Source organism: Garra rufa, unplaced genomic scaffold (assembly GCF_049309525.1).
Source record: "Garra rufa unplaced genomic scaffold, GarRuf1.0 hap1_unplaced_001, whole genome shotgun sequence".
Classification (NCBI taxonomy): domain Eukaryota; kingdom Metazoa; phylum Chordata; class Actinopteri; order Cypriniformes; family Cyprinidae; genus Garra; species Garra rufa.
Window position 1 is genome coordinate 20,458,623 of NW_027394276.1, and position 21,581 is coordinate 20,480,203.

Sequence of the window (21,581 nt, forward strand, 5' to 3'; positions counted from 1 at the left end):
CGTCGAAAACCAACAAGTCGGGTGCAAGCACGAGGTCCCCCAGACGGTGGGCCAGTGGCGCAATGGATAACGCGTCTGACTACGGATCAGAAGACTCTAGGTCTGACTCCTGGCTGGCTCGCTCTCTGCTTTTTGCGTAATGCAGTATGGTTTTGATGTCACGGGCTTGCCGAATTGTTGCCCTATTCCTACGTGCCACCCGGGCTTTGAGGAAAAGTTGGACACGAAATGAAATCCGAACTAGCCAATAATCAGCAATTTACCCGGTTAAAAGCGTGTCTCAGTTTCATCGTTAATCTCATGCTTTTTTCTATTCTGAACCTTGACAGATCGGCAATAGGGTGTTTTTCCTTGAGATAACGGTTACAATGCAAGACCACGCTTGTTTTTTCGAATGCGTGGCGTGAGTATTTTTGGAAAAAATTTTTTACCCGGACAAGGCTTCCACTGACCATTTCCCATATGGTCTAGCGGTCAGGATTCCTGGGTTCCTGGGTTCCCGGGTTCGACTCCCGGTATGGGAAGGCGGGCTCCTTTTTGCTACCAGTCAGGATTCCTGGTTTTCACCCAGGCGGCCAGGGTTCGACTCCCGGTATTGGAAGGCGGGCTCCTCTTAGCTTGTCTCTTCAAAACGGGCCACACGTCTTTCTGTGTCGAAAGCCATTTTTTGGCCAGCAGTCGAGCTGCAGAAACATAATAGGCCGAGGTTGGGACCCCACAGACCCGTGCCTTCGATAGCTCAGCTGGTAGACGAACTTATTTAGGTTTAAATAAAAACACCAAACGCCTATTTTAGTTTTAAGCAACGACAAAAACAGCTGTCCTGTCAGTCAAATCAAAGGATTATAACGCGAGTGCTCTAAAATCTTAGTTTTTGCCGTTAAGTATACTGACATATTAGCAGAAACATAAATAATACAGCTCCGGGTTACCCACGATAGACACCAAAGATTTCTCCTCCATTTCTTGCAGTCTCTGGACTTTTTAAGCAACGGTAAACTTTCGTCACCACAACAGAAGACCCGCCTCTCCATTCATTCGATTGGACAATGGAAAAGAACGCGAATGACGTTGGGCATTTTTCCGCTCAGAGTTGATTTTTTTTTTCAACTTCAGGCGCTCAGAGCGCTCCTGCACAAACGTGAGGCGCCGGGGCGCATAAACAGCGCGCAGAACGCTCACTGCCAACAGAAAACCATTCAAAAAGGCGCCTCCAACTGCAAAAACGCGTTCGGTGTGATCGCCGCCTAATCCAAATTTTTGCGTAATGCAGTTTAAAATCTTTTTTTTTTACACGGACAAGGCTTCCACTGACCAATTCCCCTATGGTCTAGCGGTCAGGGTTCCTGGTTTTCACTCAGGCGGCCTTGGTTTGACTCCCGGTAAGGGAAGGCGAGCTCCTTTTTGCTACCAGTCAGGATTCCTGGATTTCACCCAGGCGGCCCGGGTTTGACTCCCGGTAAGGGAAGGCGAGCTCCTTTTTGTTACCAGTCAGGATTCCTGGATTTCACCCAGGCGGCCCGGGTTCGACTCCCGGTATTGGAAGGCGGGCTCCTCTTTGCTTGCCTCTTCAAAACGGGCCGCACGTTTTTCTGCATCGAAAGCCATTTTTTGGCCAGCAGTCGAGCTGCAGAAACATAAAAGGCCGAGGTTGTGACCCCACCGACCCGTGCCTTCGATAGCTCAGCTGGTAGAGCGGAGGACTGTAGGAGGAGCGTCGGCAATCCTTAGGTCGCTGGTTCGACTCCGGCTCGAAGGAGTTCGTTTTTCACGTGCCCACCTTTTTTGGGGGGGTTTGGCCTTCTGAAAGCGGCCAACAGAGCTTGATTTCACAGTCTGCCGTTGGGGGGGGAGGCAAAAGCGCATTCCCTGACCGGGAATCGAACCCGGGCCACGGCGGTGAGAGCGCCGAATCCTAACCACTAGACCACCAGGGAAGAGACTATCAAACGCTGGCCTGCTAATACCATGAGAACAAACAGACAGCAATACAGGCTTCTGTCACGTCGAAAACCAAAAGATATCACTTACCACATAAACAGAGAGATGACTGTGCTGATGATGGTGAATGATGGAGAAATAACTGCGCTGATGCTGGCGAATGATTTACAGATCCAGAGTATCACCGAGAAGCAGCTGAACTTGTGTGGTAAGAAGCGCTCCCTCTGCATTATAACTTTACACAGAGCACATGGATCACAGTAATGAGACTTAAATGTCTGCGATACAAAACGGCAGATTCAACAAACCACATATTAAAAGCCGCTAGAGCTCCTAATTAAATATATATTTTTATCAATGTGCCAGCTATAGAGATGAGCAGCTCTGTGAAACAGCCAATCGGAGCAGAGCTCATTAATATTCATGAAGCTTCCAAAAAAGGCAATAACAGAGCATTTCATTCTAGGGACAAATCCTAGGGTTGTAAATGGTCCTGTAAAACCGTTTCTGGAGATTGTTTGCCCTTTCCTATGCCATATACCTTCTATGCAGATATCAAAGAACAAATTAAAATATTCTCTCAATGCATTTTATGGCAAATTTAAGTTGATAGAACCAGCTGACATCTTATCCTGACATTCTGAATATCAAGGATGGTGACACCCACCAACAAAAATGTTAAAAAAAAAAAAAAAAAAATCTCAATCATAACGATTCATAAGATTTTTAATCTGATATTTACATTTTTCAGAGACCACTCTGACCATACTCTCTTCTTCTATGTTGCTTAAATGCTACACAGAACGTTCATCAATGGTTTGGAGCATATGAAATAAACCATTACTCCACACCCGATTCACGCTCAGAAAAGAGTATCAAAGCTCATCATCGTAGTTTGGGAGACACTACACTTTTGAAACACATTTCTTAGTTAGAAACTATAGAAACGATCCCTGAAAGTATAGTCTTGACCTCCATTTTGCAAAACCAGCTTAGGCGAGTTCTGACACTTTGAGTCTCAGAGATGGTTACAACCTAACAACAGAGATGAGAAAAGTTACATTTGAAACATCATTAGAGTCCTAAAATTTTGTTTGTAATTTTAGTTGGATGCAGTTTTCATTGGCCCCCAAATTACACAGGCGAAACTGAGGCTCTCGCGTTGTGCGAGACTGTCAACCCGTCCCGTGGGTAGGGCTTAAAGCAGGCTTAGAGATTTCTTCTGTCAGTTTTGACCCAATCTGTTTTTGGGAAGCGCAGTTTGACCCAGCAGTGCGGGCCAACAACATGTTCTGTTTTGCCGCGTGAAGGCGGTTTAATGCTTTGGACAGCGTATGGTTGAGATGTGATTTTCCACCAATTTGGGGCACCTTTCTTATGGAAATCAAGGATGATTTCATGGGAAATGGCAAACTGGTGTAGCGTTTGGCTAATAAGCTAAAGCTACAAAGGATGTACCGGTGCCCCGTCGTCCGAGCAGAATCCACATTCGGCCGTAATCGGAGGTTACTACTAACGTTCGATTGTGTCTCATAGGGAGTTTGGCGCAGGGCCTCAGTGGAAAACAGGCCCTCGACGGCTGAAACAAAAGACGAAGAATGCATCCACATGCACATGAATCAGGAATGTTAAATAAAGAAACCCCGCCGGATGACGAGGTGGTCCAGTGGTTAAGGCGGTGGTAGGCTAATACATTGTGCTCGACATGCATTCGAAGCTTTAGCGCCACTGAGAGGCCACCGGACCAGACAGGCCCAACATGTTTACGATGGGTAACGGTGAGCTGCAATTGCGCTGCAGTTTAACGATACTTGTCTTGAGAACATATTGACAAAACAAAAAAACCTTCTGGCTCTGGCGCACTATCATCAGCAGACCGTTTTTTTGGCGAGGAAAAAAAAAACCTAAACGAAACAAGGCTATATTTCTCAACAAAACTCTAAGCCTCCAGAGAGACAAGCAAAAATTGCCAAAGATAACTGTATTTCAAGTCATCCTGGCGGGGTATTGGACAAAGTTTTCAACCAGCAATGATCGCGCCTCGGACAAACCTCATAGGCTACAATATTGCCTCTGCGAAAGAATGCCGGTGACGGTCGTGACCTTTTTCTGCACCTACGTGGATGTGAACCGACAAGGTGGTAGCAAGCTATAAACTGCCGCACAAACAGTCTCCTGCCACGGGTTGCTGCACCGTGTTTCTACGGAACAGATTAGAGGTCAGAAGACTCTAGGTCCGACTCCTGGCTGGCTCGCTCTCTGCTTTTTGCGTAATGCAGTATGGTTTTGATGTCACGGGCTTGCCGAATTGTTGCCCTATTCCTACGTGCCAGCTGGGCTTTGAGGAAAAGTTGGACACGAAAAGAAATCCGAACTAGCCAATAATCAGCAATTTACCCGGTTAAAAGCGTGTCTCAGTTTCATCGTTAATCTCATGCTTTTTTCTTTTCTGAACCTTGACAGATCGGCAATAGGGTGTTTTTCCTTGAAATAACGGTTACAATGCAAGACCACGCTTGTTTTTTCTAATGCGTGGCGTGAGTATTTTTGGAAAAAATATTTTACCCGGACAAGGCTTCCACTGCCCAGTTCCCATATGGTCTAGCGGTCAGGATTCCTGGTTTTCACCCAGGCGGCCCGGGTTCGACTCCCGGTTTTGGAAGGCGGGCTCCTCTTTGCTTGCCTCTTCAAAACGGGCCACACGTCTTTTTGCGTCGAAAGCCATTTTTTGGCCAGCAGTCGAGCTGCAGAAACATAATAGGCAGAGGTTGTGACCCCACCGACCCGAGTGCTCTAAAATCTTAGTTTTTGCCGTTAAGTATACTGTCATATTAGCAGAAACATAAATAATACAGCTCCGGGTTACCCACGATAGACACCAAAGGTTTCTCCTCCATTTCTTGCAGTCTCCGGACTTTTTAAGCAACGGTAAACTTTCGTCACCACAACAGAAGACCCGCCTCCATTCATTCGATTGGACAATGGAAAAGAACGCGAATGACGTTGGGCATTTTTCCGCTCAGAGTTGATTTTTTTTTTCAACTTCAGGCGCTCAGAGCGCTCCTGCACAAACGTGAGGCGCCGGGGCGCATAAACAGCGCGCAGAACGCTCACTGCCAACAGAAAACCATTCAAAAAGGCGCCTCCAACTGCAAAAACGCGTTCGGTGTGATCGCCGCCTAATCCAAATTTTTGCGTAATGCAGTTTAAAATCTTTTTTTTTTACACGGACAAGGCTTCCACTGACCAGTTCCCCTATGGTCTAGCGGTCAGGATTCCTGGATTTCACCCAGGCGGCCCGGGTTCGACTCCCGGTAAGGGAAGGCGAGCTCCTTTTTGCTACCAGTCAGGATTCCTGGATTTCACCCAGGCGGCCCGGGTTCGACTCCCGGTATTGGAAGGCGGGCTCCTCTTTGCTTGCCTCTTCAAAACGGGCCGCACGTTTTTCTGCATCGAAAGCCATTTTTTGGCCAGCAGTCGAGCTGCAGAAACATAAAAGGCCGAGGTTGTGACCCCACCGACCCGTGCCTTCGATAGCTCAGCTGGTAGAGCGGAGGACTGTAGGAGGAGCGTCGGCAATCCTTAGGTCGCTGGTTCGACTCCGGCTCGAAGGAGTTCGTTTTTCACGTGCCCACCTTTTTTGGGGGGGTTTGGCCTTCTGAAAGCGGCCAACAGAGCTTGATTTCAAAGTCTGCCGTTGGGAAGGGGGGCAAAAGCGAACTCTCTGACCGGGAATCGAACTCGGGCCGCGGCGGTGAGAGCGCCGAATCCTAACCACTAGACCACCAGGGAAGAGCATATCAAATGCTGGCCTGCTAATACCATGAGAACAAGCAGACAGCAATACAGGCTTCTGTCACGTCGAAAACCAACAAGTCGGGTGCAAGCACGAGGTCCCCCAGACGGTGGGCCAGTGGCGCAATGGATAACGCGTCTGACTACGGATCAGAAGACTCTAGGTCTGACTCCCGGCTGGCTCGCTCTCTGCTTTTTGCGTAATGCAGTATGGTTTTGATGTCACGGGCTTGCCGAATTGTTGCCCTATTCCTACGTGCCACCCGGGCTTTGAGGAAAAGTTGGACACGAAATGAAATCCGAACTAGCCAATAATCAGCAATTTACCCGGTTAAAAGCGTGTCTCAGTTTCATCGTTAATCTCATGCTTTTTTCTATTCTGAACCTTGACAGATCGGCAATAGGGTGTTTTTCCTTGAGATAACGGTTACAATGCAAGACCACGCTTGTTTTTTCGAATGCGTGGCGTAAGTATTTTTGGAATATTTTTTTCCACCCGGACAAGGCTTCCACTGACCAGTTCGCATATGGTCTAGCGGTCAGCATTCTTGGTTTTCACCCAGGCGGCCCGGGTTCGACTCCCGGTATTGGAAGGCGGGCTCCTCTTTGCTTGTCTCTTCAAAACGGGCCACATGTCTTTCTGTGTCGAAAGCCATTTTTTGGCCAGCAGTCGAGCTGCAGAAACATAATAGGCCGAGGTTGGGACCCCACAGACCCGTGCCTTCGATAGCTCAGCTGGTAGACGAACTTATTTAGGTTTAAATAAAAACACCAAACGCCTATTTTAGTTTTAAGCAACGACAAAAACAGCTGTCCTGTCAGTCAAATCAAAGGATTATAACGCGAGTGCTCTAAAATCTTAGTTTTTGCCGTTAAGTATACTGTCATATTAGCAGAAACATAAATAATACAGCTCCGGGTTACCCACGATAGACACCAAAGGTTTCTCCTCCATTTCTTGCAGTCTCCGGACTTTTTAAGCAACGGTAAACTTTCGTCACCACAACAGAAGACCCGCCTCTCCATTCATTCGATTGGACAATGGAAAAGAACGCGAATGACGTTGGGCATTTTTCCGCTCAGAGTTTATTTTTTTTTCAACTTCAGGCGCTCAGAGCGCTCCTGCACAAACGTGAGGCGCCGGGGCGCATAAACAGCGCGCAGAACGCTCACTGCCAACAGAAAACCATTCAAAAAGGCGCCTCCAACTGCAAAAACACGTTCGGTGTGATCGCCGCCTAATCCAAATTTTTGCGTTATGCAGTTTAAAATCTTTTTTTTTTACACGGACAAGGCTTCCACTGACCAATTCCCCTATGGTCTAGCGGTCAGGGTTCCTGGTTTTCACCCAGGCGGCCTTGGTTTGACTCCCGGTAAGGGAAGGCGAGCTCCTTTTTGCTACCAGTCAGGATTCCTGGATTTCACCCAGGCGGCCCGGGTTCGACTCCCGGTAAGGGAAGGCGAGCTCCTTTTTGCTACCAGTCAGGATTCCTGTATTTCAACCAGGCGGCCCGGGTTCGACTCCCGGTATTGGAAGGCGGGCACCTCTTTGCTTGCCTCTTCAAAACGGGCCGCACGTCTTCCTGCATCGAAAGCCATTTTTTGGCCAGTAGTCGAGCTGCAGAAACATAAAAGGCCGAGGTTGTGACCCCACCGACCCGTGCCTTCGATATCTCAGCTGGTAGAGCGGAGGACTGTAGGAGGAGCGTCGGCAATCCTTAGGTCGCTGGTTCGACTCTGGCTCGAAGGAGTTCGTTTTTCACGTGCCCACCTTTTTTGGGGGGGTTTGACCTTCTGAAAGCGGCCAACAGAGCTTGATTTCACAGTCTGCCGTTGGGGGGGGGGAGGCAAAAGCGCATTCCCTGACCGGGAACCGAACCCGGGCCGCGGCGGTGAGAGCGCCAAATCCTAACCACTAGACCACCAGGTGAAGAGCAAATCAAACACTGGCCTGCTAATACCATGAGAACAAGCAGACAGCAATACAGGCTTCTGTCACGTCGAAAACCAACAAGTCGGGTGCAAGCACGAGGTCCCCCAGACGGTGGGCCAGTGGCGCAATGGATAACGCGTCTGACTACGGATCAGAAGACTCTAGGTCTGACTCCTGGCTGGCTCGCTCTCTGCTTTTTGCGTAATGCAGTATGGTTTTGATGTCACGGGCTTGCCGAATTGTTGCCCTATTCCTACGTGCCACCCGGGCTTTGAGGAAAAGTTGGACACGAAATGAAATCCGAACTAGCCAATAATCAGCAATTTACCCGGTTAAAAGCGTGTCTCAGTTTCATCGTTAATCTCATGCTTTTTTCTATTCTGAACCTTGACAGATCGGCAATAGGGTGTTTTTCCTTGAGATAACGGTTACAATGCAAGACCACGCTTGTTTTTTCGAATGCGTGGCGTGAGTATTTTTGGAAAAAAATTTTTACCCGGACAAGGCTTCCACTGACCATTTCCCATATGGTCTAGCGGTCAGGATTCCTGGGTTCCTGGGTTCCCGGGTTCGACTCCCGGTATGGGAAGGCGGGCTCCTTTTTGCTACCAGTCAGGATTCCTGGTTTTCACCCAGGCGGCCAGGGTTCGACTCCCGGTATTGGAAGGCGGGCTCCTCTTAGCTTGTCTCTTCAAAACGGGCCACACGTCTTTCTGTGTCGAAAGCCATTTTTTGGCCAGCAGTCGAGCTGCAGAAACATAATAGGCCGAGGTTGGGACCCCACAGACCCGTGCCTTCGATAGCTCAGCTGGTAGACGAACTTATTTAGGTTTAAATAAAAACACCAAACGCCTATTTTAGTTTTAAGCAACGACAAAAACAGCTGTCCTGTCAGTCAAATCAAAGGATTATAACGCGAGTGCTCTAAAATCTTAGTTTTTGCCGTTAAGTATACTGACATATTAGCAGAAACATAAATAATACAGCTCCGGGTTACCCACGATAGACACCAAAGATTTCTCCTCCATTTCTTGCAGTCTCTGGACTTTTTAAGCAACGGTAAACTTTCGTCACCACAACAGAAGACCCGCCTCTCCATTCATTCGATTGGACAATGGAAAAGAACGCGAATGACGTTGGGCATTTTTCCGCTCAGAGTTGATTTTTTTTTTCAACTTCAGGCGCTCAGAGCGCTCCTGCACAAACGTGAGGCGCCGGGGCGCATAAACAGCGCGCAGAACGCTCACTGCCAACAGAAAACCATTCAAAAAGGCGCCTCCAACTGCAAAAACGCGTTCGGTGTGATCGCCGCCTAATCCAAATTTTTGCGTAATGCAGTTTAAAATCTTTTTTTTTTACACGGACAAGGCTTCCACTGACCAATTCCCCTATGGTCTAGCGGTCAGGGTTCCTGGTTTTCACTCAGGCGGCCTTGGTTTGACTCCCGGTAAGGGAAGGCGAGCTCCTTTTTGCTACCAGTCAGGATTCCTGGATTTCACCCAGGCGGCCCGGGTTTGACTCCCGGTAAGGGAAGGCGAGCTCCTTTTTGTTACCAGTCAGGATTCCTGGATTTCACCCAGGCGGCCCGGGTTCGACTCCCGGTATTGGAAGGCGGGCTCCTCTTTGCTTGCCTCTTCAAAACGGGCCGCACGTTTTTCTGCATCGAAAGCCATTTTTTGGCCAGCAGTCGAGCTGCAGAAACATAAAAGGCCGAGGTTGTGACCCCACCGACCCGTGCCTTCGATAGCTCAGCTGGTAGAGCGGAGGACTGTAGGAGGAGCGTCGGCAATCCTTAGGTCGCTGGTTCGACTCCGGCTCGAAGGAGTTCGTTTTTCACGTGCCCACCTTTTTTGGGGGGGTTTGGCCTTCTGAAAGCGGCCAACAGAGCTTGATTTCACAGTCTGCCGTTGGGGGGGGAGGCAAAAGCGCATTCCCTGACCGGGAATCGAACCCGGGCCGCGGCGGTGAGAGCGCCGAATCCTAACCACTAGACCACCAGGGAAGAGACTATCAAACGCTGGCCTGCTAATACCATGAGAACAAACAGACAGCAATACAGGCTTCTGTCACGTCGAAAACCAAAAGATATCACTTACCACATAAACAGAGAGATGACTGTGCTGATGATGGTGAATGATGGAGAAATAACTGCGCTGATGCTGGCGAATGATTTACAGATCCAGAGTATCACCGAGAAGCAGCTGAACTTGTGTGGTAAGAAGCGCTCCCTCTGCATTATAACTTTACACAGAGCACATGGATCACAGTAATGAGACTTAAATGTCTGCGATACAAAACGGCAGATTCAACAAACCACATATTAAAAGCCGCTAGAGCTCCTAATTAAATATATATTTTTATCAATGTGCCAGCTATAGAGATGAGCAGCTCTGTGAAACAGCCAATCGGAGCAGAGCTCATTAATATTCATGAAGCTTCCAAAAAAGGCAATAACAGAGCATTTCATTCTAGGGACAAATCCTAGGGTTGTAAATGGTCCTGTAAAACCGTTTCTGGAGATTGTTTGCCCTTTCCTATGCCATATACCTTCTATGCAGATATCAAAGAACAAATTAAAATATTCTCTCAATGCATTTTATGGCAAATTTAAGTTGATAGAACCAGCTGACATCTTATCCTGACATTCTGAATATCAAGGATGGTGACACCCACCAACAAAAATGTTAAAAAAAAAATAAAAAAAAATCTCAATCATAACGATTCATAAGATTTTTAATCTGATATTTACATTTTTCAGAGACCACTCTGACCATACTCTCTTCTTCTATGTTGCTTAAATGCTACACAGAACGTTCATCAATGGTTTGGAGCATATGAAATAAACCATTACTCCACACCCGATTCACGCTCAGAAAAGAGTATCAAAGCTCATCATCGTAGTTTGGGAGACACTACACTTTTGAAACACATTTCTTAGTTAGAAACTATAGAAACGATCCCTGAAAGTATAGTCTTGACCTCCATTTTGCAAAACCAGCTTAGGCGAGTTCTGACACTTTGAGTCTCAGAGATGGTTACAACCTAACAACAGAGATGAGAAAAGTTACATTTGAAACATCATTAGAGTCCTAAAATTTTGTTTGTAATTTTAGTTGGATGCAGTTTTCATTGGCCCCCAAATTACACAGGCGAAACTGAGGCTCTCGCGTTGTGCGAGACTGTCAACCCGTCCCGTGGGTAGGGCTTAAAGCAGGCTTAGAGATTTCTTCTGTCAGTTTTGACCCAATCTGTTTTTGGGAAGCGCAGTTTGACCCAGCAGTGCGGGCCAACAACATGTTCTGTTTTGCCGCGTGAAGGCGGTTTAATGCTTTGGACAGCGTATGGTTGAGATGTGATTTTCCACCAATTTGGGGCACCTTTCTTATGGAAATCAAGGATGATTTCATGGGAAATGGCAAACTGGTGTAGCGTTTGGCTAATAAGCTAAAGCTACAAAGGATGTACCGGTGCCCCGTCGTCCGAGCAGAATCCACATTCGGCCGTAATCGGAGGTTACTACTAACGTTCGATTGTGTCTCATAGGGAGTTTGGCGCAGGGCCTCAGTGGAAAACAGGCCCTCGACGGCTGAAACAAAAGACGAAGAATGCATCCACATGCACATGAATCAGGAATGTTAAATAAAGAAACCCCGCCGGATGACGAGGTGGTCCAGTGGTTAAGGCGGTGGTAGGCTAATACATTGTGCTCGACATGCATTCGAAGCTTTAGCGCCACTGAGAGGCCACCGGACCAGACAGGCCCAACATGTTTACGATGGGTAACGGTGAGCTGCAATTGCGCTGCAGTTTAACGATACTTGTCTTGAGAACATATTGACAAAACAAAAAAACCTTCTGGCTCTGGCGCACTATCATCAGCAGACCGTTTTTTTGGCGAGGAAAAAAAAAACCTAAACGAAACAAGGCTATATTTCTCAACAAAACTCTAAGCCTCCAGAGAGACAAGCAAAAATTGCCAAAGATAACTGTATTTCAAGTCATCCTGGCGGGGTATTGGACAAAGTTTTCAACCAGCAATGATCGCGCCTCGGACAAACCTCATAGGCTACAATATTGCCTCTGCGAAAGAATGCCGGTGACGGTCGTGACCTTTTTCTGCACCTACGTGGATGTGAACCGACAAGGTGGTAGCAAGCTATAAACTGCCGCACAAACAGTCTCCTGCCACGGGTTGCTGCACCGTGTTTCTACGGAACAGATTAGAGGTCAGAAGACTCTAGGTCCGACTCCTGGCTGGCTCGCTCTCTGCTTTTTGCGTAATGCAGTATGGTTTTGATGTCACGGGCTTGCCGAATTGTTGCCCTATTCCTACGTGCCAGCTGGGCTTTGAGGAAAAGTTGGACACGAAAAGAAATCCGAACTAGCCAATAATCAGCAATTTACCCGGTTAAAAGCGTGTCTCAGTTTCATCGTTAATCTCATGCTTTTTTCTTTTCTGAACCTTGACAGATCGGCAATAGGGTGTTTTTCCTTGAAATAACGGTTACAATGCAAGACCACGCTTGTTTTTTCTAATGCGTGGCGTGAGTATTTTTGGAAAAAATATTTTACCCGGACAAGGCTTCCACTGCCCAGTTCCCATATGGTCTAGCGGTCAGGATTCCTGGTTTTCACCCAGGCGGCCCGGGTTCGACTCCCGGTTTTGGAAGGCGGGCTCCTCTTTGCTTGCCTCTTCAAAACGGGCCACACGTCTTTTTGCGTCGAAAGCCATTTTTTGGCCAGCAGTCGAGCTGCAGAAACATAATAGGCAGAGGTTGTGACCCCACCGACCCGAGTGCTCTAAAATCTTAGTTTTTGCCGTTAAGTATACTGTCATATTAGCAGAAACATAAATAATACAGCTCCGGGTTACCCACGATAGACACCAAAGGTTTCTCCTCCATTTCTTGCAGTCTCCGGACTTTTTAAGCAACGGTAAACTTTCGTCACCACAACAGAAGACCCGCCTCCATTCATTCGATTGGACAATGGAAAAGAACGCGAATGACGTTGGGCATTTTTCCGCTCAGAGTTGATTTTTTTTTTCAACTTCAGGCGCTCAGAGCGCTCCTGCACAAACGTGAGGCGCCGGGGCGCATAAACAGCGCGCAGAACGCTCACTGCCAACAGAAAACCATTCAAAAAGGCGCCTCCAACTGCAAAAAAGCGTTCGGTGTGATCGCCGCCTAATCCAAATTTTTGCGTAATGCAGTTTAAAATCTTTTTTTTTTACACGGACAAGGCTTCCACTGACCAGTTCCCCTATGGTCTAGCGGTCAGGATTCCTGGATTTCACCCAGGCGGCCCGGGTTCGACTCCCGGTAAGGGAAGGCGAGCTCCTTTTTGCTACCAGTCAGGATTCCTGGATTTCACCCAGGCGGCCCGGGTTCGACTCCCGGTAAGGGAAGGCGAGCTCCTTTTTGCTACCAGTCAGGATTCCTGTATTTCAACCAGGCGGCCCGGGTTCGACTCCCGGTATTGGAAGGCGGGCACCTCTTTGCTTGCCTCTTCAAAACGGGCCGCACGTCTTCCTGCATCGAAAGCCATTTTTTGGCCAGTAGTCGAGCTGCAGAAACATAAAAGGCCGAGGTTGTGACCCCACCGACCCGTGCCTTCGATATCTCAGCTGGTAGAGCGGAGGACTGTAGGAGGAGCGTCGGCAATCCTTAGGTCGCTGGTTCGACTCTGGCTCGAAGGAGTTCGTTTTTCACGTGCCCACCTTTTTTGGGGGGGTTTGACCTTCTGAAAGCGGCCAACAGAGCTTGATTTCACAGTCTGCCGTTGGGGGGGGGGAGGCAAAAGCGCATTCCCTGACCGGGAACCGAACCCGGGCCGCGGCGGTGAGAGCGCCAAATCCTAACCACTAGACCACCAGGTGAAGAGCAAATCAAACACTGGCCTGCTAATACCATGAGAACAAGCAGACAGCAATACAGGCTTCTGTCACGTCGAAAACCAACAAGTCGGGTGCAAGCACGAGGTCCCCCAGACGGTGGGCCAGTGGCGCAATGGATAACGCGTCTGACTACGGATCAGAAGACTCTAGGTCTGACTCCTGGCTGGCTCGCTCTCTGCTTTTTGCGTAATGCAGTATGGTTTTGATGTCACGGGCTTGCCGAATTGTTGCCCTATTCCTACGTGCCACCCGGGCTTTGAGGAAAAGTTGGACACGAAATGAAATCCGAACTAGCCAATAATCAGCAATTTACCCGGTTAAAAGCGTGTCTCAGTTTCATCGTTAATCTCATGCTTTTTTCTATTCTGAACCTTGACAGATCGGCAATAGGGTGTTTTTCCTTGAGATAACGGTTACAATGCAAGACCACGCTTGTTTTTTCGAATGCGTGGCGTGAGTATTTTTGGAAAAAAATTTTTACCCGGACAAGGCTTCCACTGACCATTTCCCATATGGTCTAGCGGTCAGGATTCCTGGGTTCCTGGGTTCCCGGGTTCGACTCCCGGTATGGGAAGGCGGGCTCCTTTTTGCTACCAGTCAGGATTCCTGGTTTTCACCCAGGCGGCCAGGGTTCGACTCCCGGTATTGGAAGGCGGGCTCCTCTTAGCTTGTCTCTTCAAAACGGGCCACACGTCTTTCTGTGTCGAAAGCCATTTTTTGGCCAGCAGTCGAGCTGCAGAAACATAATAGGCCGAGGTTGGGACCCCACAGACCCGTGCCTTCGATAGCTCAGCTGGTAGACGAACTTATTTAGGTTTAAATAAAAACACCAAACGCCTATTTTAGTTTTAAGCAACGACAAAAACAGCTGTCCTGTCAGTCAAATCAAAGGATTATAACGCGAGTGCTCTAAAATCTTAGTTTTTGCCGTTAAGTATACTGACATATTAGCAGAAACATAAATAATACAGCTCCGGGTTACCCACGATAGACACCAAAGATTTCTCCTCCATTTCTTGCAGTCTCTGGACTTTTTAAGCAACGGTAAACTTTCGTCACCACAACAGAAGACCCGCCTCTCCATTCATTCGATTGGACAATGGAAAAGAACGCGAATGACGTTGGGCATTTTTCCGCTCAGAGTTGATTTTTTTTTTCAACTTCAGGCGCTCAGAGCGCTCCTGCACAAACGTGAGGCGCCGGGGCGCATAAACAGCGCGCAGAACGCTCACTGCCAACAGAAAACCATTCAAAAAGGCGCCTCCAACTGCAAAAACGCGTTCGGTGTGATCGCCGCCTAATCCAAATTTTTGCGTAATGCAGTTTAAAATCTTTTTTTTTTACACGGACAAGGCTTCCACTGACCAATTCCCCTATGGTCTAGCGGTCAGGGTTCCTGGTTTTCACTCAGGCGGCCTTGGTTTGACTCCCGGTAAGGGAAGGCGAGCTCCTTTTTGCTACCAGTCAGGATTCCTGGATTTCACCCAGGCGGCCCGGGTTTGACTCCCGGTAAGGGAAGGCGAGCTCCTTTTTGTTACCAGTCAGGATTCCTGGATTTCACCCAGGCGGCCCGGGTTCGACTCCCGGTATTGGAAGGCGGGCTCCTCTTTGCTTGCCTCTTCAAAACGGGCCGCACGTTTTTCTGCATCGAAAGCCATTTTTTGGCCAGCAGTCGAGCTGCAGAAACATAAAAGGCCGAGGTTGTGACCCCACCGACCCGTGCCTTCGATAGCTCAGCTGGTAGAGCGGAGGACTGTAGGAGGAGCGTCGGCAATCCTTAGGTCGCTGGTTCGACTCCGGCTCGAAGGAGTTCGTTTTTCACGTGCCCACCTTTTTTGGGGGGGTTTGGCCTTCTGAAAGCGGCCAACAGAGCTTGATTTCACAGTCTGCCGTTGGGGGGGGAGGCAAAACCGCATTCCCTGACCGGGAATCGAACCCGGGCCGCGGCGGTGAGAGCGCCGAATCCTAACCACTAGACCACCAGGGAAGAGACTATCAAACGCTGGCCTGCTAATACCATGAGAACAAACAGACAGCAATACAGGCTTCTGTCACGTCGAAAACCAAAAGATATCACTTACCACATAAACAGAGAGATGACTGTGCTGATGATGGTGAATGATGGAGAAATAACTGCGCTGATGCTGGCGAATGATTTACAGATCCAGAGTATCACCGAGAAGCAGCTGAACTTGTGTGGTAAGAAGCGCTCCCTCTGCATTATAACTTTACACAGAGCACATGGATCACAGTAATGAGACTTAAATGTCTGCGATACAAAACGGCAGATTCAACAAACCACATATTAAAAGCCGCTAGAGCTCCTAATTAAATATATATTTTTATCAATGTGCCAGCTATAGAGATGAGCAGCTCTGTGAAACAGCCAATCGGAGCAGAGCTCATTAATATTCATGAAGCTTCCAAAAAAGGCAATAACAGAGCATTTCATTCTAGGGACAAATCCTAGGGTTGTAAATGGTCCTGTAAAACCGTTTCTGGAGATTGTTTGCCCTTTCCTATGCCATATACCTTCTATGCAGATATCAAAGAACAAATTAAAATATTCTCTCAATGCATTTTATGGCAAATTTAAGTTGATAGAACCAGCTGACATCTTATCCTGACATTCTGAATATCAAGGATGGTGACACCCACCAACAAAAATGTTAAAAAAAAAATAAAAAAAAATCTCAATCATAACGATTCATAAGATTTTTAATCTGATATTTACATTTTTCAGAGACCACTCTGACCATACTCTCTTCTTCTATGTTGCTTAAATGCTACACAGAACGTTCATCAATGGTTTGGAGCATATGAAATAAACCATTACTCCACACCCGATTCACGCTCAGAAAAGAGTATCAAAGCTCATCATCGTAGTTTGGGAGACACTACACTTTTGAAACACATTTCTTAGTTAGAAACTATAGAAACGATCCCTGAAAGTATAGTCTTGACCTCCATTTTGCAAAACCAGCTTAGGCGAGTTCTGACACTTTGAGTCTCAGAGATGGTTACAACCTAACAACAGAGATGAGAAAAGTTACATTTGAAACATCATTAGAGTCCTAAAATTTTGTTTGTAATTTTAGTTGGATGCAGTTTTCATTGGCCCCCAAATTACACAGGCGAAACTGAGGCTCTCGCGTTGTGCGAGACTGTCAACCCGTCCCGTGGGTAGGGCTTAAAGCAGGCTTAGAGATTTCTTCTGTCAGTTTTGACCCAATCTGTTTTTGGGAAGCGCAGTTTGACCCAGCAGTGCGGGCCAACAACATGTTCTGTTTTGCCGCGTGAAGGCGGTTTAATGCTTTGGACAGCGTATGGTTGAGATGTGATTTTCCACCAATTTGGGGCACCTTTCTTATGGAAATCAAGGATGATTTCATGGGAAATGGCAAACTGGTGTAGCGTTTGGCTAATAAGCTAAAGCTACAAAGGATGTACCGGTGCCCCGTCGTCCGAGCAGAATCCACATTCGGCCGTAATCGGAGGTTACTACTAACGTTCGATTGTGTCTCATAGGGAGTTTGGCGCAGGGCCTCAGTGGAAAACAGGCCCTCGACGGCTGAAACAAAAGACGAAGAATGCATCCACATGCACATGAATCAGGAATGTTAAATAAAGAAACCCCGCCGGATGACGAGGTGGTCCAGTGGTTAAGGCGGTGGTAGGCTAATACATTGTGCTCGACATGCATTCGAAGCTTTAGCGCCACTGAGAGGCCACCGGACCAGACAGGCCCAACATGTTTACGATGGGTAACGGTGAGCTGCAATTGCGCTGCAGTTTAACGATACTTGTCTTGAGAACATATTGACAAAACAAAAAAACCTTCTGGCTCTGGCGCACTATCATCAGCAGACCGTTTTTTTGGCGAGGAAAAAAAAAACCTAAACGAAACAAGGCTATATTTCTCAACAAAACTCTAAGCCTCCAGAGAGACAAGCAAAAATTGCCAAAGATAACTGTATTTCAAGTCATCCTGGCGGGGTATTGGACAAAGTTTTCAACCAGCAATGATCGCGCCTCGGACAAACCTCATAGGCTACAATATTGCCTCTGCGAAAGAATGCCGGTGACGGTCGTGACCTTTTTCTGCACCTACGTGGATGTGAACCGACAAGGTGGTAGCAAGCTATAAACTGCCGCACAAACAGTCTCCTGCCACGGGTTGCTGCACCGTGTTTCTACGGAACAGATTAGAGGTCAGAAGACTCTAGGTCCGACTCCTGGCTGGCTCGCTCTCTGCTTTTTGCGTAATGCAGTATGGTTTTGATGTCACGGGCTTGCCGAATTGTTGCCCTATTCCTACGTGCCAGCTGGGCTTTGAGGAAAAGTTGGACACGAAAAGAAATCCGAACTAGCCAATAATCAGCAATTTACCCGGTTAAAAGCGTGTCTCAGTTTCATCGTTAATCTCATGCTTTTTTCTTTTCTGAACCTTGACAGATCGGCAATAGGGTGTTTTTCCTTGAAATAACGGTTACAATGCAAGACCACGCTTGTTTTTTCTAATGCGTGGCGTGAGTATTTTTGGAAAAAATATTTTACCCGGACAAGGCTTCCACTGCCCAGTTCCCATATGGTCTAGCGGTCAGGATTCCTGGTTTTCACCCAGGCGGCCCGGGTTCGACTCCCGGTTTTGGAAGGCGGGCTCCTCTTTGCTTGCCTCTTCAAAACGGGCCACACGTCTTTTTGCGTCGAAAGCCATTTTTTGGCCAGCAGTCGAGCTGCAGAAACATAATAGGCAGAGGTTGTGACCCCACCGACCCGAGTGCTCTAAAATCTTAGTTTTTGCCGTTAAGTATACTGTCATATTAGCAGAAACATAAATAATACAGCTCCGGGTTACCCACGATAGACACCAAAGGTTTCTCCTCCATTTCTTGCAGTCTCCGGACTTTTTAAGCAACGGTAAACTTTCGTCACCACAACAGAAGACCCGCCTCCATTCATTCGATTGGACAATGGAAAAGAACGCGAATGACGTTGGGCATTTTTCCGCTCAGAGTTGATTTTTTTTTTCAACTTCAGGCGCTCAGAGCGCTCCTGCACAAACGTGAGGCGCCGGGGCGCATAAACAGCGCGCAGAACGCTCACTGCCAACAGAAAACCATTCAAAAAGGCGCCTCCAACTGCAAAAAAGCGTTCGGTGTGATCGCCGCCTAATCCAAATTTTTGCGTAATGCAGTTTAAAATCTTTTTTTTTTACACGGACAAGGCTTCCACTGACCAGTTCCCCTATGGTCTAGCGGTCAGGATTCCTGGATTTCACCCAGGCGGCCCGGGTTCGACTCCCGGTAAGGGAAGGCGAGCTCCTTTTTGCTACCAGTCAGGATTCCTGGATTTCACCCAGGCGGCCCGGGTTCGACTCCCGGTATTGGAAGGCGGGCTCCTCTTTGCTTGCCTCTTCAAAACGGGCCGCACGTTTTTCTGCATCGAAAGCCATTTTTTGGCCAGCAGTCGAGCTGCAGAAACATAAAAGGCCGAGGTTGTGACCCCACCGACCCGTGCCTTCGATAGCTCAGCTGGTAGAGCGGAGGACTGTAGGAGGAGCGTCGGCAATCCTTAGGTCGCTGGTTCGACTCCGGCTCGAAGGAGTTCGTTTTTCACGTGCCCACCTTTTTTGGGGGGGTTTGGCCTTCTGAAAGCGGCCAACAGAGCTTGATTTCAAAGTCTGCCGTTGGGAAGGGGGGCAAAAGCGAACTCTCTGACCGGGAATCGAACTCGGGCCGCGGCGGTGAGAGCGCCGAATCCTAACCACTAGACCACCAGGGAAGAGCATATCAAATGCTGGCCTGCTAATACCATGAGAACAAGCAGACAGCAATACAGGCTTCTGTCACGTCGAAAACCAACAAGTCGGGTGCAAGCACGAGGTCCCCCAGACGGTGGGCCAGTGGCGCAATGGATAACGCGTCTGACTACGGATCAGAAGACTCTAGGTCTGACTCCCGGCTGGCTCGCTCTCTGCTTTTTGCGTAATGCAGTATGGTTTTGATGTCACGGGCTTGCCGAATTGTTGCCCTATTCCTACGTGCCACCCGGGCTTTGAGGAAAAGTTGGACACGAAATGAAATCCGAACTAGCCAATAATCAGCAATTTACCCGGTTAAAAGCGTGTCTCAGTTTCATCGTTAATCTCATGCTTTTTTCTATTCTGAACCTTGACAGATCGGCAATAGGGTGTTTTTCCTTGAGATAACGGTTACAATGCAAGACCACGCTTGTTTTTTCGAATGCGTGGCGTAAGTATTTTTGGAATATTTTTTTCCACCCGGACAAGGCTTCCACTGACCAGTTCGCATATGGTCTAGCGGTCAGCATTCTTGGTTTTCACCCAGGCGGCCCGGGTTCGACTCCCGGTATTGGAAGGCGGGCTCCTCTTTGCTTGTCTCTTCAAAACGGGCCACATGTCTTTCTGTGTCGAAAGCCATTTTTTGGCCAGCAGTCGAGCTGCAGAAACATAATAGGCCGAGGTTGGGACCCCACAGACCCGTGCCTTCGATAGCTCAGCTGGTAGACGAACTTATTTAGGTTTAAATAAAAACACCAAACGCCTATTTTAGTTTTAAGCAACGACAAAAACAGCTGTCCTGTCAGTCAAATCAAAGGATTATAACGCGAGTGCTCTAAAATCTTAGTTTTTGCCGTTAAGTATACTGTCATATTAGCAGAAACATAAATAATACAGCTCCGGGTTACCCACGATAGACACCAAAGGTTTCTCCTCCATTTCTTGCAGTCTCCGGACTTTTTAAGCAACGGTAAACTTTCGTCACCACAACAGAAGACCCGCCTCTCCATTCATTCGATTGGACAATGGAAAAGAACGCGAATGACGTTGGGCATTTTTCCGCTCAGAGTTGATTTTTTTTTCAACTTCAGGCGCTCAGAGCGCTCCTGCACAAACGTGAGGCGCCGGGGCGCATAAACAGCGCGCAGAACGCTCACTGCCAACAGAAAACCATTCAAAAAGGCGCCTCCAACTGCAAAAACGCGTTCGGTGTGATCGCCGCCTAATCCAAATTTTTGCGTTATGCAGTTTAAAATCTTTTTTTTTTACACGGACAAGGCTTCCACTGACCAATTCCCCTATGGTCTAGCGGTCAGGGTTCCTGGTTTTCACCCAGGCGGCCTTGGTTTGACTCCCGGTAAGGGAAGGCGAGCTCCTTTTTGCTACCAGTCAGGATTCCTGGATTTCACCCAGGCGGCCCGGGTTCGACTCCCGGTAAGGGAAGGCGAGCTCCTTTTTGCTACCAGTCAGGATTCCTGTATTTCAACCAGGCGGCCCGGGTTCGACTCCCGGTATTGGAAGGCGGGCACCTCTTTGCTTGCCTCTTCAAAACGGGCCGCACGTCTTCCTGCATCGAAAGCCATTTTTTGGCCAGTAGTCGAGCTGCAGAAACATAAAAGGCCGAGGTTGTGACCCCACCGACCCGTGCCTTCGATATCTCAGCTGGTAGAGCGGAGGACTGTAGGAGGAGCGTCGGCAATCCTTAGGTCGCTGGTTCGACTCTGGCTCGAAGGAGTTCGTTTTTCACGTGCCCACCTTTTTTGGGGGGGTTTGGCCTTCTGAAAGCGGCCAACAGAGCTTGATTTCACAGTCTGCCGTTGGGGGGGGGGAGGCAAAAGCGCATTCCCTGACCGGGAACCGAACCCGGGCCGCGGCGGTGAGAGCGCCAAATCCTAACCACTAGACCACCAGGTGAAGAGCAAATCAAACACTGGCCTGCTAATACCATGAGAACAAGCAGACAGCAATACAGGCTTCTGTCACGTCGAAAACCAACAAGTCGGGTGCAAGCACGAGGTCCCCCAGACGGTGGGCCAGTGGCGCAATGGATAACGCGTCTGACTACGGATCAGAAGACTCTAGGTCTGACTCCTGGCTGGCTCGCTCTCTGCTTTTTGCGTAATGCAGTATGGTTTTGATGTCACGGGCTTGCCGAATTGTTGCCCTATTCCTACGTGCCACCCGGGCTTTGAGGAAAAGTTGGACACGAAATG

The 21,581-nt window shown here is 48.3% G+C and overlaps 20 non-coding genes across 20 annotated transcripts; 11 read left to right on the forward strand and 9 right to left on the reverse strand.

The window, feature by feature from the left end:
* Nucleotides 1–1,672: 1,672 nt before the first annotated feature.
* On the forward strand, nt 1,673–1,759 carry trnay-gua (transfer RNA tyrosine (anticodon GUA)). The gene is given in 2 exon segments: nt 1,673–1,709; nt 1,724–1,759. It is a non-coding gene; the product is annotated as a tRNA-Tyr (tRNA).
* Nucleotides 1,760–1,865: 106 nt separating this feature from the next.
* On the reverse strand, nt 1,866–1,937 carry trnae-cuc (transfer RNA glutamic acid (anticodon CUC)). The gene has a single exon. It is a non-coding gene; the product is annotated as a tRNA-Glu (tRNA).
* Nucleotides 1,938–2,694: 757 nt separating this feature from the next.
* Nucleotides 2,695–2,910, reverse strand: LOC141303732 (small nucleolar RNA U3). Its single transcript, XR_012343701.1, has one exon. It is a non-coding gene; the product is annotated as a small nucleolar RNA U3 (small nucleolar RNA).
* Nucleotides 2,911–3,885: 975 nt separating this feature from the next.
* On the reverse strand, nt 3,886–4,026 carry LOC141303765 (U4 spliceosomal RNA). The gene has a single exon (XR_012343733.1). It is a non-coding gene; the product is annotated as a U4 spliceosomal RNA (small nuclear RNA).
* Nucleotides 4,027–4,531: 505 nt separating this feature from the next.
* trnae-uuc (transfer RNA glutamic acid (anticodon UUC)) lies at nt 4,532–4,603 on the forward strand. The gene has a single exon. It is a non-coding gene; the product is annotated as a tRNA-Glu (tRNA).
* Nucleotides 4,604–5,192: 589 nt separating this feature from the next.
* trnae-uuc (transfer RNA glutamic acid (anticodon UUC)) lies at nt 5,193–5,264 on the forward strand. The gene has a single exon. It is a non-coding gene; the product is annotated as a tRNA-Glu (tRNA).
* Nucleotides 5,265–5,468: 204 nt separating this feature from the next.
* trnay-gua (transfer RNA tyrosine (anticodon GUA)) lies at nt 5,469–5,555 on the forward strand. The gene is given in 2 exon segments: nt 5,469–5,505; nt 5,520–5,555. It is a non-coding gene; the product is annotated as a tRNA-Tyr (tRNA).
* A 3,851-nt stretch (nt 5,556–9,406) lies between these two features.
* trnay-gua (transfer RNA tyrosine (anticodon GUA)) lies at nt 9,407–9,493 on the forward strand. The gene is given in 2 exon segments: nt 9,407–9,443; nt 9,458–9,493. It is a non-coding gene; the product is annotated as a tRNA-Tyr (tRNA).
* A 106-nt stretch (nt 9,494–9,599) lies between these two features.
* trnae-cuc (transfer RNA glutamic acid (anticodon CUC)) lies at nt 9,600–9,671 on the reverse strand. Its single transcript has one exon. It is a non-coding gene; the product is annotated as a tRNA-Glu (tRNA).
* Nucleotides 9,672–10,429: 758 nt separating this feature from the next.
* Nucleotides 10,430–10,645, reverse strand: LOC141303733 (small nucleolar RNA U3). Its single transcript, XR_012343702.1, has one exon. It is a non-coding gene; the product is annotated as a small nucleolar RNA U3 (small nucleolar RNA).
* A 975-nt stretch (nt 10,646–11,620) lies between these two features.
* On the reverse strand, nt 11,621–11,761 carry LOC141303766 (U4 spliceosomal RNA). Its single transcript, XR_012343734.1, has one exon. It is a non-coding gene; the product is annotated as a U4 spliceosomal RNA (small nuclear RNA).
* A 505-nt stretch (nt 11,762–12,266) lies between these two features.
* Nucleotides 12,267–12,338, forward strand: trnae-uuc (transfer RNA glutamic acid (anticodon UUC)). Its single transcript has one exon. It is a non-coding gene; the product is annotated as a tRNA-Glu (tRNA).
* Nucleotides 12,339–12,927: 589 nt separating this feature from the next.
* trnae-uuc (transfer RNA glutamic acid (anticodon UUC)) lies at nt 12,928–12,999 on the forward strand. The gene has a single exon. It is a non-coding gene; the product is annotated as a tRNA-Glu (tRNA).
* Nucleotides 13,000–15,287: 2,288 nt separating this feature from the next.
* On the forward strand, nt 15,288–15,374 carry trnay-gua (transfer RNA tyrosine (anticodon GUA)). Its single transcript is given in 2 exon segments — nt 15,288–15,324; nt 15,339–15,374. It is a non-coding gene; the product is annotated as a tRNA-Tyr (tRNA).
* A 106-nt stretch (nt 15,375–15,480) lies between these two features.
* Nucleotides 15,481–15,552, reverse strand: trnae-cuc (transfer RNA glutamic acid (anticodon CUC)). Its single transcript has one exon. It is a non-coding gene; the product is annotated as a tRNA-Glu (tRNA).
* Nucleotides 15,553–16,310: 758 nt separating this feature from the next.
* LOC141303734 (small nucleolar RNA U3) lies at nt 16,311–16,526 on the reverse strand. Its single transcript, XR_012343703.1, has one exon. It is a non-coding gene; the product is annotated as a small nucleolar RNA U3 (small nucleolar RNA).
* A 975-nt stretch (nt 16,527–17,501) lies between these two features.
* LOC141303769 (U4 spliceosomal RNA) lies at nt 17,502–17,642 on the reverse strand. Its single transcript, XR_012343736.1, has one exon. It is a non-coding gene; the product is annotated as a U4 spliceosomal RNA (small nuclear RNA).
* Nucleotides 17,643–18,147: 505 nt separating this feature from the next.
* Nucleotides 18,148–18,219, forward strand: trnae-uuc (transfer RNA glutamic acid (anticodon UUC)). Its single transcript has one exon. It is a non-coding gene; the product is annotated as a tRNA-Glu (tRNA).
* A 589-nt stretch (nt 18,220–18,808) lies between these two features.
* Nucleotides 18,809–18,880, forward strand: trnae-uuc (transfer RNA glutamic acid (anticodon UUC)). Its single transcript has one exon. It is a non-coding gene; the product is annotated as a tRNA-Glu (tRNA).
* A 204-nt stretch (nt 18,881–19,084) lies between these two features.
* trnay-gua (transfer RNA tyrosine (anticodon GUA)) lies at nt 19,085–19,171 on the forward strand. Its single transcript is given in 2 exon segments — nt 19,085–19,121; nt 19,136–19,171. It is a non-coding gene; the product is annotated as a tRNA-Tyr (tRNA).
* The last annotated feature ends 2,410 nt before the right edge of the window (nt 19,172–21,581 follow it).